The sequence below is a fragment of the Bombus pascuorum genome, chromosome 2 (genome assembly GCF_905332965.1).
Source record: "Bombus pascuorum chromosome 2, iyBomPasc1.1, whole genome shotgun sequence".
Classification (NCBI taxonomy): Eukaryota; Metazoa; Arthropoda; class Insecta; order Hymenoptera; family Apidae; genus Bombus; species Bombus pascuorum.
The window spans coordinates 10,960,363-10,974,208 of NC_083489.1; the positions used below are offsets into that span (position 1 = coordinate 10,960,363).

Below are 13,846 nucleotides of genomic sequence, written 5' to 3' on the forward strand. Positions count from 1 at the left end.
AAAAAAGTAGCAGAACTCGCGTACAGGCATATAAACGACCGTGCAAGTTCCCCACGCTACCGACGTTTCTGGATCGTTAACCGGGGCTCGTCGAGAAACTCTGGAGCACGGGGAAAAATTTGTATCCAAACTAGTTTCCCTCCACCCACGAGTAGTTTCACCTCGGTGAAAAATATGACGCACTCGCTACCATCGATAAATCCTAAAACGTCGGCCATCCCATTAGTAGACGTAAGTTTTTTAATCATTTCCTCAACAGCCACGAAAATCCTCCGCGATCGCGTTCGATGTTCTACCCTCGTTGCTCGAACAAGAGAAATAGATACAACAATATAGAAGCGTTTTTTGATTCGATAATTCCGATTTCGATGAAACTTCCTCGATACCCGGGGACCGTATGTTCATTGTAGCGGAGTAAAACTACCCTTACAAGTTCGCGAAACTTTTATTTTCCCCCGATATGTCTCATTAACTGCAATAGTTAGAGAATGAGTCTCGGAATTCGACCAGGTAAAACCTTGATTGGGTAAAGCGAGGGTAAAGTAACCATTGCCGTTTCCATCAACTTTATAGAGAATTCTAGTGCGATCCGTTATTGAATTACACGATCAAATAACGTTTTAATCTAATCGAAGTTAATCTATTGAAAATTATCTACATACATCACATGTCTTTTAATATAATAATTTTATTATCATATTCTTCAATATCATATTCCTTAGTATTATAATAATAAGTTATATTTTATATAGTATATCCGTAGTAACATCGGATATTTTTCATTTTATTATATTTCGTCTTTCGATAAACTAAACACTTTATGTTAAACATTCTATAATACATTTAGTATTACTGTTACATAAATGTAGAATGTAAAGCATTGCTTAGAAAAATTATATGCATCTTTACCAGTGGATCGAATCAAAAAATTCCAAGAAACAGTTTGTTATTACATATTCAAATCCCTGCAATAATTCTCCAACCTCGAAAAGAACCAAAACGTCATCTTTTAATACCTATCTACCCAATGAGCCAAATGAACGTGGCTCCACCCCTATTCGAAGAAACACGCTAGAATTAGCGTATTATTCCCGCGGCAGGTTCTCGCACGACTAATGGCTGGCGGATCGTTAAGTGGCGGCTGGCGAAAACGAGATCCTCGAGTTCGCTCGAGAAAATTCGAGGCAACGGCTTCCGTGGCGGAAAAACACGCACGCTTTCCACCCCTAGGGGATTTACGAGGCCGCTGGAAGGAAGTGGTCGCGCGTGCCGTTCAAAGGCACAGTCGTTTTCATCTCGCGTAAATTTGCGCGCGAATTCGCGGAAAGCCAACTTTTGCGCTCGCGAGTCTGCGCGTTTCGCTGGTTGAAAGAGAAAGAGGGAGAGAAATGGATAGGAATGAGTGGCCAGGCAAATTAAAAGTCGACGAAGTCGTCCTCGCGTAATTGCCAGGGCGCGACGCGACTTATTTTCGTAGACCCTCTCGTGACGACGACGTCGACGCCGGCGAGAGAAAGAGAAAGAAAGAGAAATCGCGACGCGGGTGGGTCCGCGCGCCACTGCTTTAATAGTAGATCGCTGCGGAAGGTGGAAACACGTGTGCATGCTCCGCGAAACCTCTTTCCTTTTCTCTTCTCATACTCCTGCAAATCCCTGCGACTAATTCTAGGCTTCTCGATCCGAACCTCTATTACACCCTTCTAACGCGAGGCGCGATCGTAGAGAATAAAGTAGCAGGAGGGGTGTGCCATTTAGACAAGTAGTATGTAGGCAAAGCATTAGGAAAGTTTGGTGTTAGATTATGGCGATTTGATATAGGCTCTTTGAATAGAATTCTTACTTGTATTCCTAATTTTTTTTTTTTTTTAATTTTCTACCTAGTATATATATTTACGTTCATTTTACTGGAACTTTGTTGATGTCTAACTTGTAGGTAGAAAGTGAAATTTTGTGGTTATCCAACGAGTTTATAAACGAATTAGAAGCTTTAAAATGTCAAATTTTGCATAAATTTCGTAAAAGTATGCAATTCAGTAGAGCGGACCAATGATATTTTCAGTGAAAGAAGATTGCTAAAAGAAGTACAAAAATAAACCTCGCGGTTTTGCTTGCGAAGTTTCAGCCGCCGTAAATATAAATACGATGTAATTTATTCTTAATGTTGATAGAAACGACACAGCACGATGTCCAAGAGAATGGGCGAGTTAAACGACGAGTTAATTCCTTTTGCCCGGTTAAAAAATTAAAAAGATTTCTTATAAGATTGTCCAATTCGGTATTTCTATATACTAACTTGGTTATTATTCCATTCAAGTATCGCAATTCGTTTGTACACATCAGACAGAGGAATTCAATCTGTTAATTTCATTTGTACAATTCCGTACGGTTTCAAATATACTCCTCTTAAGAGAAGGGCCACTTTGACGACGTCGTCAAGATTCAAATTGAAGCAAGGGAAGCGAGACAGAAAGCAGGAGATAAAGCGAAATGGACGTCGGCTGGATTTCCCTAGGACGCAAATAGCATTTCCACGGAGTACCGGCGGCGGTCAACCGAGTCACTTACGCTTTACAGTATCTTGCCGGAAATGCAACGTGCTCTTTCCCCGGTGTACCTACGTCGGAGGATGTCGCCTCGAAGAGACGTACAAACAGGTTTTACAGCCGGCCTTTCCGCGAAATCAGAAGCAACATCGTGCGTCCCCGGACGTATGCCGTTTGCTTCGAGCAGGATCTATAAAATTTACACGAGCCTCCTGTCTCCTGGCATCCGGCGATTTTCCTTTTCGAGATAACGGCCGTAACCGTTGTTAAACCGATGTAACAGGGGTCCAAGTTATCCTTAATACTATCAATCACGAGTGTCATAAAAAAATGAAATTGAACGACGTCGTAGCTTTGACAACCAACCTTCGGCTTGGTATATTTGCTCCCTTTTTATGTGCTATGAAAGTGAATCCTTTTAAATAAAATTAGACTGTAAATTTCATCGCATTTTATGGTAAAAGATTAACGTGATCCTGCGAATAATTTATATAGGGGATTTCTACGTGTTGAGACGTGTAACGCTATATCGCAAATTACTTAATAAATATAGTACAAATAGAGACGGCAAAGATTACATTTAGACCGAAATACAAGAAATACCAAGGTACTATCTGCTTCGTAATGCCAAAATTAAAACAAATAAAAAGTATATTTTAAAATATTTATTCGTAGTCCCTCGTAGGTTCGTTTAACTTCACACTTTGAATCTACTTTTAGACTTTAGAGTAGTATGTCGAATAATCAGTACTCTGTCAATCAGAAACCACCACCAAAGCACTTGTAACCCGCAGCCAGCTACTACTTTGCACCATAAAATAATACCACGAACTATGGAATGTGAATCGAGCTTTGATACCCCTCACAATAATCCTCTTATACCTCCTCCTAGTAAAAATCTTCATCAGCGGAAATTCAAAGAAGCGATTCACCCAGGGGTTCGGCTATCCATCAGGGAGAAATTTCTTCCGCGAGCGTGCGGCGCGGCACGGCAGAGCGCTTTGATCGGTTGCTGGACACTTCGCAAATGGTCGTGATCGGACATTCTCGGGCACATCGGCATCGCGGAACGCGCGAAAAAGAGAGGAGCGCTCGAAGCATGGCTAATTACGAGGGTTCTGTTCGACTACCGTGTGCTGTTCGCGCGGACGCTGCTGGCGCTGATGTTTATCTTCGAACGCGAGCGATGGGAGCCCAAGATGGCAGTACATCTCCCATTTATTCAACGCGAGAAACCGGTACGCTCCTGCCGGTAGGACGAGAGTAAACGGCCCAAGCCTCCGGGATATCTGCATCTTGTTCCACTCGTCTTCGTTGGCTCTACGCGTCACGCGTTTCTCCCCGCGAACGCTTTACGGCCGGTTTCGTATTAATTTCCAGCGGTTTCGTAGCTCCGGGTGAACACTTTGTCTTCTATCGGCGCGTACACGATCTCGCGAAAGCTGAAACAACTCGCACCCTGAGCGCGACATAGCTACGGGCGACGGCGACAGGCCGAGGCTGTGCTGTGGATTTAACGACATTCTCCAGGTATCTAAATCAGATTGAAGCTGGTTTCTATAGGGCGAACGATCCTTGGTTCGTTTAGCGTAGAACGTCTTCCTGCTTTGATTTTTCCGCCTTTTCTTCTCTTTTTTCTTTGATTTAGTAGCTTCTTGTTGATGTATTGCGATGTAAAATCATCGAGGGGCAGGAACATTATATTAATTGTAAAAGTGGCTCGACAGAAAAGTGTGGTTTATTATATTATTATCTTATTAAGCCAGACAAGTCGATGATAACGTAAAATGTTGTAATAATATGTTGTGTGATTTATATGTTCTCTTACGTGTCGTACGTTGCTCGAGCATTTAGAGTGCCGCTACCACGAACGGTTCTCTTGCGCTAACCAAGGGAACTGAGAAGCGAGGAAATTTTACAAGTTTCATGCACTGATTTTAATAAAATCAACATGACAGAGAAAATGACCCTTTAATTGTTTCGAGCAGTGTATACGTACATAAGCATTCATACATGTTTCGATAATGTCTAGCAATATATCCTCGCCAAAGGCACTTTAAGAAACATGTATCTCGTCGAACGTAAATCAGCATGTTCGACTCGGCCTTACTCGCGGAATCCATCTCCTCTAAACAGTCACCCCACAGCCTACCACATCGGACAGCTTAAAATACAGTCCAAAGGAGCACAATGCCGAATAAAAAGTGACACGATCGCGTTACAATGGCTCGCATAGACGCGTCCCTTCCCTGTTCGTGTATAGACGTTCAGTCTGGACTCGTAAAAATCCATTACTCCGGCGTTCGAATCTTGTTCGCTGTCAGGGAAGGTATTCAAGGAGGATCGAGAGCGGTCGAAGCGCCCGTGGCGTTCCTCTCGTTAGGTCGCCGCTACCTCGACGGGGGGTGCCGTTCATAACTCAGCCGAAATATTCGCCTACATTCTGCGCGTCGCCGGCGCGATGCTTACGATGCACGTAGAACGCTTTGGGCCAACTTTATCCGGGCATACCGTACCCTCTCCTTTCCCCCTTTCTCGTTTAACTAACGTGTCCTTGTATCCGGACGCGTGCAAGCTTTACCTTGCTTCTCGAGAGTCAACGTGCACGCAGTGTGACGTATAATAACGCGACCGACCAAGTTTGACCCTGGAAAGCCAGGTGGAAGAGCGCAGGAGGTCGCGAGGAAGGGAGAAGTTGGCGGTACCTAGGAGGAGAAGGGTTGGCTGACGTCGACCCTCGAGAAGAGGGTCCGTTAGGGAGGCGGTTGGTGTAGCAGGGCCATGAATTATGCAGTTCGCCAGGGGCTAAGGCCTCGCACGATAGAAGAGGAGAATACCACGAAGGGAGACGATGGAACGTTCGCGTTATTCGAAGTGGTAACGAGCGAGAGAGAAAGAGAAAGAGAGAAAGAGAGAGAGGAAAAGAGAGTTAAAGGTAGGCGCACCTATACGCGGCCCAGAGCCACTTTACCCTTCTTTACCTCCTCCACGTTTCCCCCTCTGGATCTTCCACCTGAATTTCTACATCACCACCCTGCTGCAGCTTCGGCGACGTCGCCTCCTCGACAGTCGCTACGCCGACACTTTAGCAGAGCCGATTGAAATTTTCATACCGACACGTCTGCCGTTCTAGTTTATGTTCCGAACAAGTGAAACGTCGCTCACCATCCACGTCTCTCGCCGTCTTCTTCTGTTTCTTCTGTCTTTCGCTTCAGGGACTCCTCCCTTTCTTCTCTGCCTTCGTTGTTCTTTCTTAGCTATGTTAGTAGAAGGCTCGTCTATAGTTTCGTCCTCCCATCAACTTTCTTTTGTCTGTTTCTTGTCTCTGTTATTATCGACGATTTCGTATTTCTACTTTTCACTTGTTTCGTCTTGGTGTTTGAACACGAGGTAGCAAACGATAACCACCCACGTTGAATGCGTGTCGATATTTCTCGAGTGCACTTTGCTTTCCTGCCTTTTCACGTAGATTGCCTATGCCGTTTTCTCGAATGGCGCACGCTGAAGCACGTGATTGATGCTGAGCCAGCTCGAGTGACTTGTTGTCGAGGATGCGTACTTTGCCGGAAATTCGAAGCACCAGCCTCTCTATCTCTCTGTCTCTGATTATGTGTACACTTAGTAAATTGCGGCACGGTTTACTTCTATCAAAGTAAAACCCCCAATGTCGGGAAAGTAGTCGCGAATAGAATATCGGTATTCTCAGTCTCCAATGGGCAAAAGTAAATTGGAATCGCATGATCAATTCGTGAAACTCTCTTCAACTGAATACCTATCTGGATCACCAATCTCTGCCGTTCTTTTAATTACTTCCCGCGCATAAAATATGAGCCATGGATATCCCCGAGAACAGAACTCCCTTTGCCACCTTGCCATTCAGATTTCAGTGACTGGTCGGCCGAGGCATTAACGAGAACTCGATTGGCCGAGAAATCCGCAGTCGAGCAGCGAGCGGTCCAGACGAAATGGAGATCCCTGACAATTGGATGAAGCTCGACGCTCCATTGGGAATGGATATCGAGAACAACGCGTATTGCTGACAAGGCGACGTCCAAGTGACGTTCCAACCTGGCTAAAACTTCGTTTTATTTCGCTGCTTATCTCCCCGGGGGAGAACGGTACGGAGCATTAGCCTTCGACGCAAATTAATTATCGATTAACAGGCTCCTCCCTGCTCAGTTAATCAACGACTCGAGACGGAGGAAGAACGAGATTGCTCTTTTTACGGGCTAATTAAATCTGCTGACCAATTAACGTTACCTCACGACGATTCCTCGGATCGAGGCAACGACATGCGTGTTTCCACCGTAGAAAAAAGAAGGAACAACATGTCAGACGTACGACGCATCTTTCTAGACAACCATGAGTTACAGGGTAATAAAAGATCTCTTCGCGAAACGAATTAACGACTGACCACCTCCAAGAATGGTTTTTGCATTTTGTTTCGTAAGACAAGCTGACAGACGCATCACGGATAGCCACTCGATTCTTCGTGCCCTGCTGTCGACGACCTGTTTTTATTTCGTACGACACGCGGATTTACGACCAGTCGTTACTGGCACCCGCGAACGCGATAATTAGATTGCACGACGCGGACATTTCCGACCAACGTCGAACTTTCACCCCGCGCAATAAACACTCAGGATAACTTTCCATCACGACGACCACTACTACACCGACGATGACGATGAGTTTCTTTGGTCCGGGACGCGACTTTTCAACAAAGTTTGCCGCCTCAAAGGCCCTAAAAAATGATCTTGCAACGAAAATCACTCACAAGGCGAAAAGAGAAATATTGTTTCACAGTGTTCGTTTTTAAAGATACTCCGCCTTCTCCGCGAGTAACACTCCGCGTGACTAGTGGGTGAACGCCACAAGAAACTCAGAATAGTCGCAGAAATACGCAGCTGACGGTCGCAAATTAGCTCGAGGCGAACCGCGTGGCAAAGCAAACTTTCCGAACTCGTGAAACGATGCCACAGGAGCTCTGATCCCGATCCGTGATAGAGACGTCGCGAAAACGAATTATTCGCTCGTTATCTGTTTTCTCATCGATAATGCATCCCGACGTAATCTCTGTTCGAAAACTCACGTTCCGCTCTGGAAGACATAGCTAACCGGCTCGAGTATCTGTTTCAGGATGGGAAGGAACGACATTGGGAAAATTATCCGTACGAACTTCCGCGGAACTCCGCGACCTTTCTCTGCTCGATATAATTGAAGAAACGGCGTATAACCAGGTAACTGGAAAGTTTCGAATTTTAATAACGATATTATAGGAACGCACTGCACGATATGTTTCATTAAACCTCTGATAAATAAAATAATACGAATAAGATGTAATAATTGTTGCCCAAGGTTCCTCATTTGAATAATTTCGTTATAAGATCTGTTGATTTACAAATTAATGTTAATTAAGCACTATTCTTCTAAACAGTTCGTACAATAAATATTATAAATTCGTGTCTGTCGATACGGATAGAAAAATGAGATATAATTAGAAAGTGCGTCTTATCCTTTAAATATTTGTGCGTATTCTTGCCAATCTTTGTAATTTACACTTGTGATAAGTAAGTAGACATTTGCAGTCTGGTAATGATATATGTACGTGAGTACGTAGTTGGAGAGATATCGCGAGTGCAAAGTAAATATTCCTGCTCTTCCATCACTCGTTGCACGCTCTCATTGGCTGAATCAAGTCTAGAAATTACTAGATTTTCCAGTCAGATATAAAGGAGCGATCGACGAGCAGCGACTGAAGATTTTCCGCCATTTGCGTTTCCCTATTTCAAATATCCATTTAACTTCCATCGCAAACGTTGCACAAAACTTCTACGTTCTTTAAAGTTGATAAAATTGAATAAACTCGGATAGAAACCAACATACAGAAACCAAACCTACTGGCCAGCATATAAATACAAATGCAGTTAACGTTAAAAAAGAAGCTGTAAAGCTGGAAAAATTGAAGTCCTTGTACACGTTATCGCGTCAAACGTATCGACGATCGACGAACACGTATCTATTGTCCAGGAATTATTACCCGTTGCGATGACAAAGAAGATAACTTCAAACTGGTTCGTACGTGTGTTCCACAGCGGCGATTAATTATCGTGCAATAACGCGAGACTGGATCGCGATCGCGTGCACGTATACGAACGATCGAAAAAAAGTCGACGCCTATTCCAGTCGACCTGCTTTTATTCGGATACCACCTCCTTCGAGCGCAGCCCCCCTGCAGCCATTTCGTCCTCATAAATCGTTTATTCATGTTTAATGCAACCCGGTATTCCGACCGCCGCCGAAAGTTTTCGAAGCTCTCAGACGGAAATCGCGGATCCGACGTTAAGGAAACGGTGGATGGAGGCGCGGGAACTTCGAACAAGGGAATGCTTTTGCATCGACGCGAGCCTTGTAACCGGCTGAGAAAAAAGAAAGTCGTCAGAAACTGAGGAGTCGGATCCCGATATCGAGCTTCCCGTCGTCTAACTATCGCAGGATCTTTCTTTTCCTTATGCCGAGGATAGCGTAAAGATAGCGGAGTTTTAACCCTCGGACGGCGGAAGCTGAGTCCACTTTTTATATATACAGAGATATTTCAGGTTTATTGCTTTCTGAATTACCTTTACGATTTTAGGCTGTAGTTTATTATAATAGAATATATCTTGATAAATCTTTTGAAGTTCTAGACTACATTCTACTGGATCTTTCATTTTTTAAATTCTAGATTGTGTTCTATTAAATCTTCTTATACGATCTTCAACTATATAAGCAAGCTTACATTTTAAGCGAATTTTTCGTCGTTATAGAATGGAACATTCGTGACAGCAATGACCCAGTCTCTACCAAGCAAGGAATAAGTAAACGATAAAGTAGAAGATACGAGAAGGAAATGACAGGTTTCAGAATATATTTTCTCATCAAATCGCGTGACTCTGTACCGCTCTGATTTCATGTCCGAACGTTTCGTGAATTCTTCCATCACGATGATTACGACCACCAACTTATTCGTCGTTCACAAAACCGACCAACTGGTAATTAGAGCGTAATTTCATGTTGCTGAGAAATATGGCGCATGGAACGTATTTACTTTCGTGATCGTGGATAAGCACGCCGCGGTGTAACAATTACTTTGACCTCGAAGAGAACAGGGTCGAGAAGATTTGGGTTTCGCGAAGGAGGACAAGGGCTGGTAATTCGATATGTCGCTTGGCGAAGGAACTACCGGCGGACCTCTGTCGCCGTAATTGTCGGTCTCAAAAGCTCCGTTCTATTTTTCGTTCTATAGTTCCGTATACATAGAAAAATGCCCGATTCTTACGGACGATTTGTCGCGTTCGATCGTTTCCTTGTGGATAGGATCGAGAAAGTCGGGATGTGGACCGCCGATTCAAAGAACGATCATTCTCCCTTAGTGCAAATAGGCGGTGCAAGTGAGTCAGAGAAGCGGAAGTTGGAGAAAAAGAAGAGGAAAGAAATAAAGGAGAAAAAGGATGATCCATCCATCGAAGGGAAGGAGCAGTGGGAAGAAAGAAAGAAAGAAAGAAAAAGAGTAGAAGAGAAAGGGAGATGCGCACGAGTGGCTCTAATCCGTCCTTCAGCGAGCTTAAGCCCATCTTCGTGTACCGTGCCCGTGGAATACCGTTTAAGTGTCGTCCGTCTGGGGGTCCTTCGCTCGAGTAAATATTTAGGAATTTTTGAAGAGCTCCGAGTGCCTAAGAAAACAGTTTACTTCGTAGGAAAAGAGGGATCCTTCTCGGGAGAGAGGTAGGACGCGCCGAGACTGGAGCAGTTTTCTACTAGGATTCACTCTTCTACGTCTTTCCCCTCTGCGATCAAACACGACGCAATTGTATACGCCGAGTGTGGAGAGATGTAAAAAAAAAAAAGAAAAAGAAAGAGAAAAATGGATGCTAGGGAGGAGAAGAGAAGGCAGAAACACGAGACCGAGCTTCATTTCGAAATTACCGAGCCTTTGTTCCTCGGCTAAATGCGTTAAGCGCCGTTTCATTTGATCCCAGTCTGCGTGGTCTCTCTCACGATCCTCGTCGAATTTCCGTATTATTTCGCAAAATGCGTTGAAAAGCGCCTAGGATGAAGCCGGATACTGACGCTAACAGGATTTAATAAGCCGCGAGCGCGGAACTCACCGTTTCGGCGATCGCGTTAACGTCTCACTCTCTATAGGGCTTAATGGCCAAAATTGATGCGCTCACCTGTAACAGAAAAGGCAAATTTCGTAATTAGCTTTTGATTGCTTAATGTAGATCTGATTTCACGTACGAAAAAAATAATCGCTAATTTACCGTGTAATTTAATTATTCGAATATTGAAAATTCTACGGCCCAAAGCACTTCACGCTTGAGTTTCTCAGAAATCAAATCGATCGATTTTATCCAGATTAATTATATGATTTCCGTACAATTAAATACTTGTTATATATTCTAATACCAAAATTCATAAATTTCAGAGAATGATGTTGCTCAGTTCTATTTTTGTATATCTCGTATTAAAATTGACGCCTCCAATAATTGCAAGTTGTTTTCTCTGATTACTCGATGTAACATCTTCCAATAGGTATAAAAAAGACAATCTACGATTTATTAAAATAATGTAATTTTCACAATTATCAAAACTGAAACTTCCGACTGTAAATTATGGACATTATTTTACAGGAAATATCCCAAAGTATAGCACCTGGCTCAGATTGAATGACATTTCCTCGAATATCAGACATAGCAATTGTGTCTTCGGTAATCTATTTTAGCCGGTGCCAGTGAAATTCCTATCCGACGTTTCTCGATTTTCGACATTGATCGACGTCGCGCAACGAACGAGATTTACTAACAGAACGTCGCTATTACCGATATCTATCTCGCACCATGGTGTCGCGACGTCAAGCATTCCACGCGGCAATAATGACAATAACACGACGTATAATAAGACGTTCTCCGGTGTTTTAATGAGAAAAGGAGCACGGAGGGCTCGAGCTCGTTACACCGTGCCACCCCGTAAGAAACGGTCACGGGGTGGTGAAGAATGGCGAGACGCGTGCGACCGTTTGGCCTGGCTCGATCGTTAAGCCTTCAAAATGGCTGGCAAATTCGTGCGTGACTTTATTTCTGGGCCGTCGTTGCGTTTCGCGTTGATGTGCTCGAGCCTGCTACTCACAACGTCCAACGATGTCTAATGTCGGAAATAAAAAAATTCCTACGACGCGACATCCTGTCGTTAACATCCTTACGATTCTTCGTGCTCAAAAGTTTATATCGAAATATATTGGTACGATACGTTGCATGAAAGCGTTTTGGTAATCAAGTTGTAGTACAAAGTTTTCATACGAAATTTAATAGTGATTTTACCACGTAACAATTAGGGACATGATCGATGATGAGAATTATGGATTTACAGAATTATAATTACGAACAGATTTACTTTTATAGTACAATGGAGCATGGTTTTTCCTACATTTGAACGTCAGCTGGTACGGGCTCGATAAATAAAAAATAAATAAAAGGGGTGACCACGTTCACCGCTCGAATTGGCTAATGAACGTTTAGATTGGATCGCGGAACGTATCGCGGTGCCAAGAATAATTAAAATAGCGATAGCCTGCGCCTCGAAATAACGTTGACAATTAGTCTGGCTTTAATTTGGTAAAATTGCGATTCAAACTTTCATTAGGGGGTCCCCTAGCGGCGGCGGAGAGGAAACAGGGGACGGTGTGCGGAAGAGACCGAGCGCATCAGCGAGCCGAAATCATCGAACGACCGACGCGAGGAGCAACAGCAATAAATGCTTAATTACATGCGATAAGTAATTAAAGTGATTAAAGTTTATAATGTGATACGTGCAATTAGTGACGCCGCTAGTGTAATCGGGATTCAACGTCGACGAGTGGATATTGCGAAGCGTGCGGGCCCGCGGACCGCGTCTATAAAATTTATAATAACGCCGGTGACGTTTAACGAGCTCCGAGGCCGCGAACCCACTAATAAAAGATACAAATTTCATTTTCACCCACCGCCAGGGAGACGAGGAACGCGACGGGTTAATAAAATTTGAACGCGAAAACTCGCGAAACTCGCGTTAAAACGAAACGAATTTACGTCGATCCACCGATCTTTTATATCTCAAGATCGTTCGGATACTGGCGGAGGAGCAAAAAACGGTAAAATGGCAATGTCGGCCGAGAAGAAACTAGAAAGGAATAAAAAAAAAAGGGGCGAACGAAGAAAGAAAAGGAAGGATCGAGCGAAGCTCATTGCGATGCAGATATTCGAACCGTTTCGAGGGAGAGTCGAAGCCAGCACCCGGCTCTGCGTAGAACCGGCTGCACAAGGCGAGACGTTTTTATCGCGGATTTCGAGCGACTATGGGGACGTCGTTTTCTGCCGCTCGTCGTCGTCTCCGTGCTCGTCTTCGTTGTCGTCGTCGTCGTCGTCGTCGCAGGTAGTCGGTACGTGCGTGCATCCTCAATGAGAGACGTGCGCCCGTTGAATAATGCCGAGAATTCGGGGAAGAAGAAAATAAAGGTTAGACGATGGTAACGGCGAACGCGACGAGAGAATGGAGGAACAGAAGGGAGTAAGAGGCGAATAATAAAACGAACGGAGAAAATGAACGCGACATCGGCGGCGGGGGTGGGAGAGGATAAGTCACATGGTTACCAAACCAGCCGGCGTCTCAATGAACCCCCTCGAGCAACCTCGTTAAAGCGAATCCTGTGACACACAGCGGCGATGTTAAAACCGCCGGCATCTGTTCCCCGTTGCCATTGTCGTTGTGGTCGTCGTAGTAGTCGTCGTAGTAGTCGTCGTAGTAGTCGTCGTAGTAGTCATCGTGCACCGCGTAACCGCGCATACGGGATACGTGGTGTCCTGTGACGGAAAGTTCGTTGTCTTGCGAACGTGACGAGTGGGTCGTTATTCCGTGGCGGCCGGGCCACGGGATTACGAAACAGAACGACTCTTCTTCTTTCTTCATTTTTAAAACGCACAACCGTCTAAAACGTAATTTAAAATATCAAGTTTCAGAGATCTAAGTTCTAGCATTTCCGCGGTAAATATATGTATCTACCTAAGTCGGCTTTTCTGCACTAAACTTTGAAATTTATAGAACTTTTGTTTTGTGTCTCTTTGTTGTATAAAGATACTGAGTAGAATAGTACGTGGAAAATATGACAAACGGCATAAAAAGCGTAACCAGCAGGCTACACCGGTCTACGTGCAACTGGAGGAATTTCGTTGGCAGGACAAGTTCGCAATTCCAACCCCCGGAAGAAACGACAGCGCGTAAGGTATCGA

The 13,846-nt window shown here is 44.2% G+C and overlaps 1 protein-coding gene across 3 annotated transcripts in view; it reads right to left on the reverse strand.

Annotated features, from left to right (window-relative positions):
* Nucleotides 1-13,846, reverse strand: part of LOC132916485 (discoidin domain-containing receptor 2-like) — a 135,039-nt gene that overhangs the window by 43,756 nt on the left and 77,437 nt on the right. Inside the window, exon 1 of one of the 3 annotated variants that reach the window (XM_060976538.1) lies at nucleotides 10,691-10,762. The exons of 1 other annotated variant lie outside the window; for it this stretch is intronic. The gene's annotated coding sequence lies outside the window, so the exon portion shown is untranslated. Of the gene's footprint in view, nucleotides 1-10,508; nucleotides 10,647-10,690; nucleotides 10,763-13,846 lie in introns of those variants that run through there. One more of the 3 variants, XM_060976540.1, reaches the window with a different exon arrangement.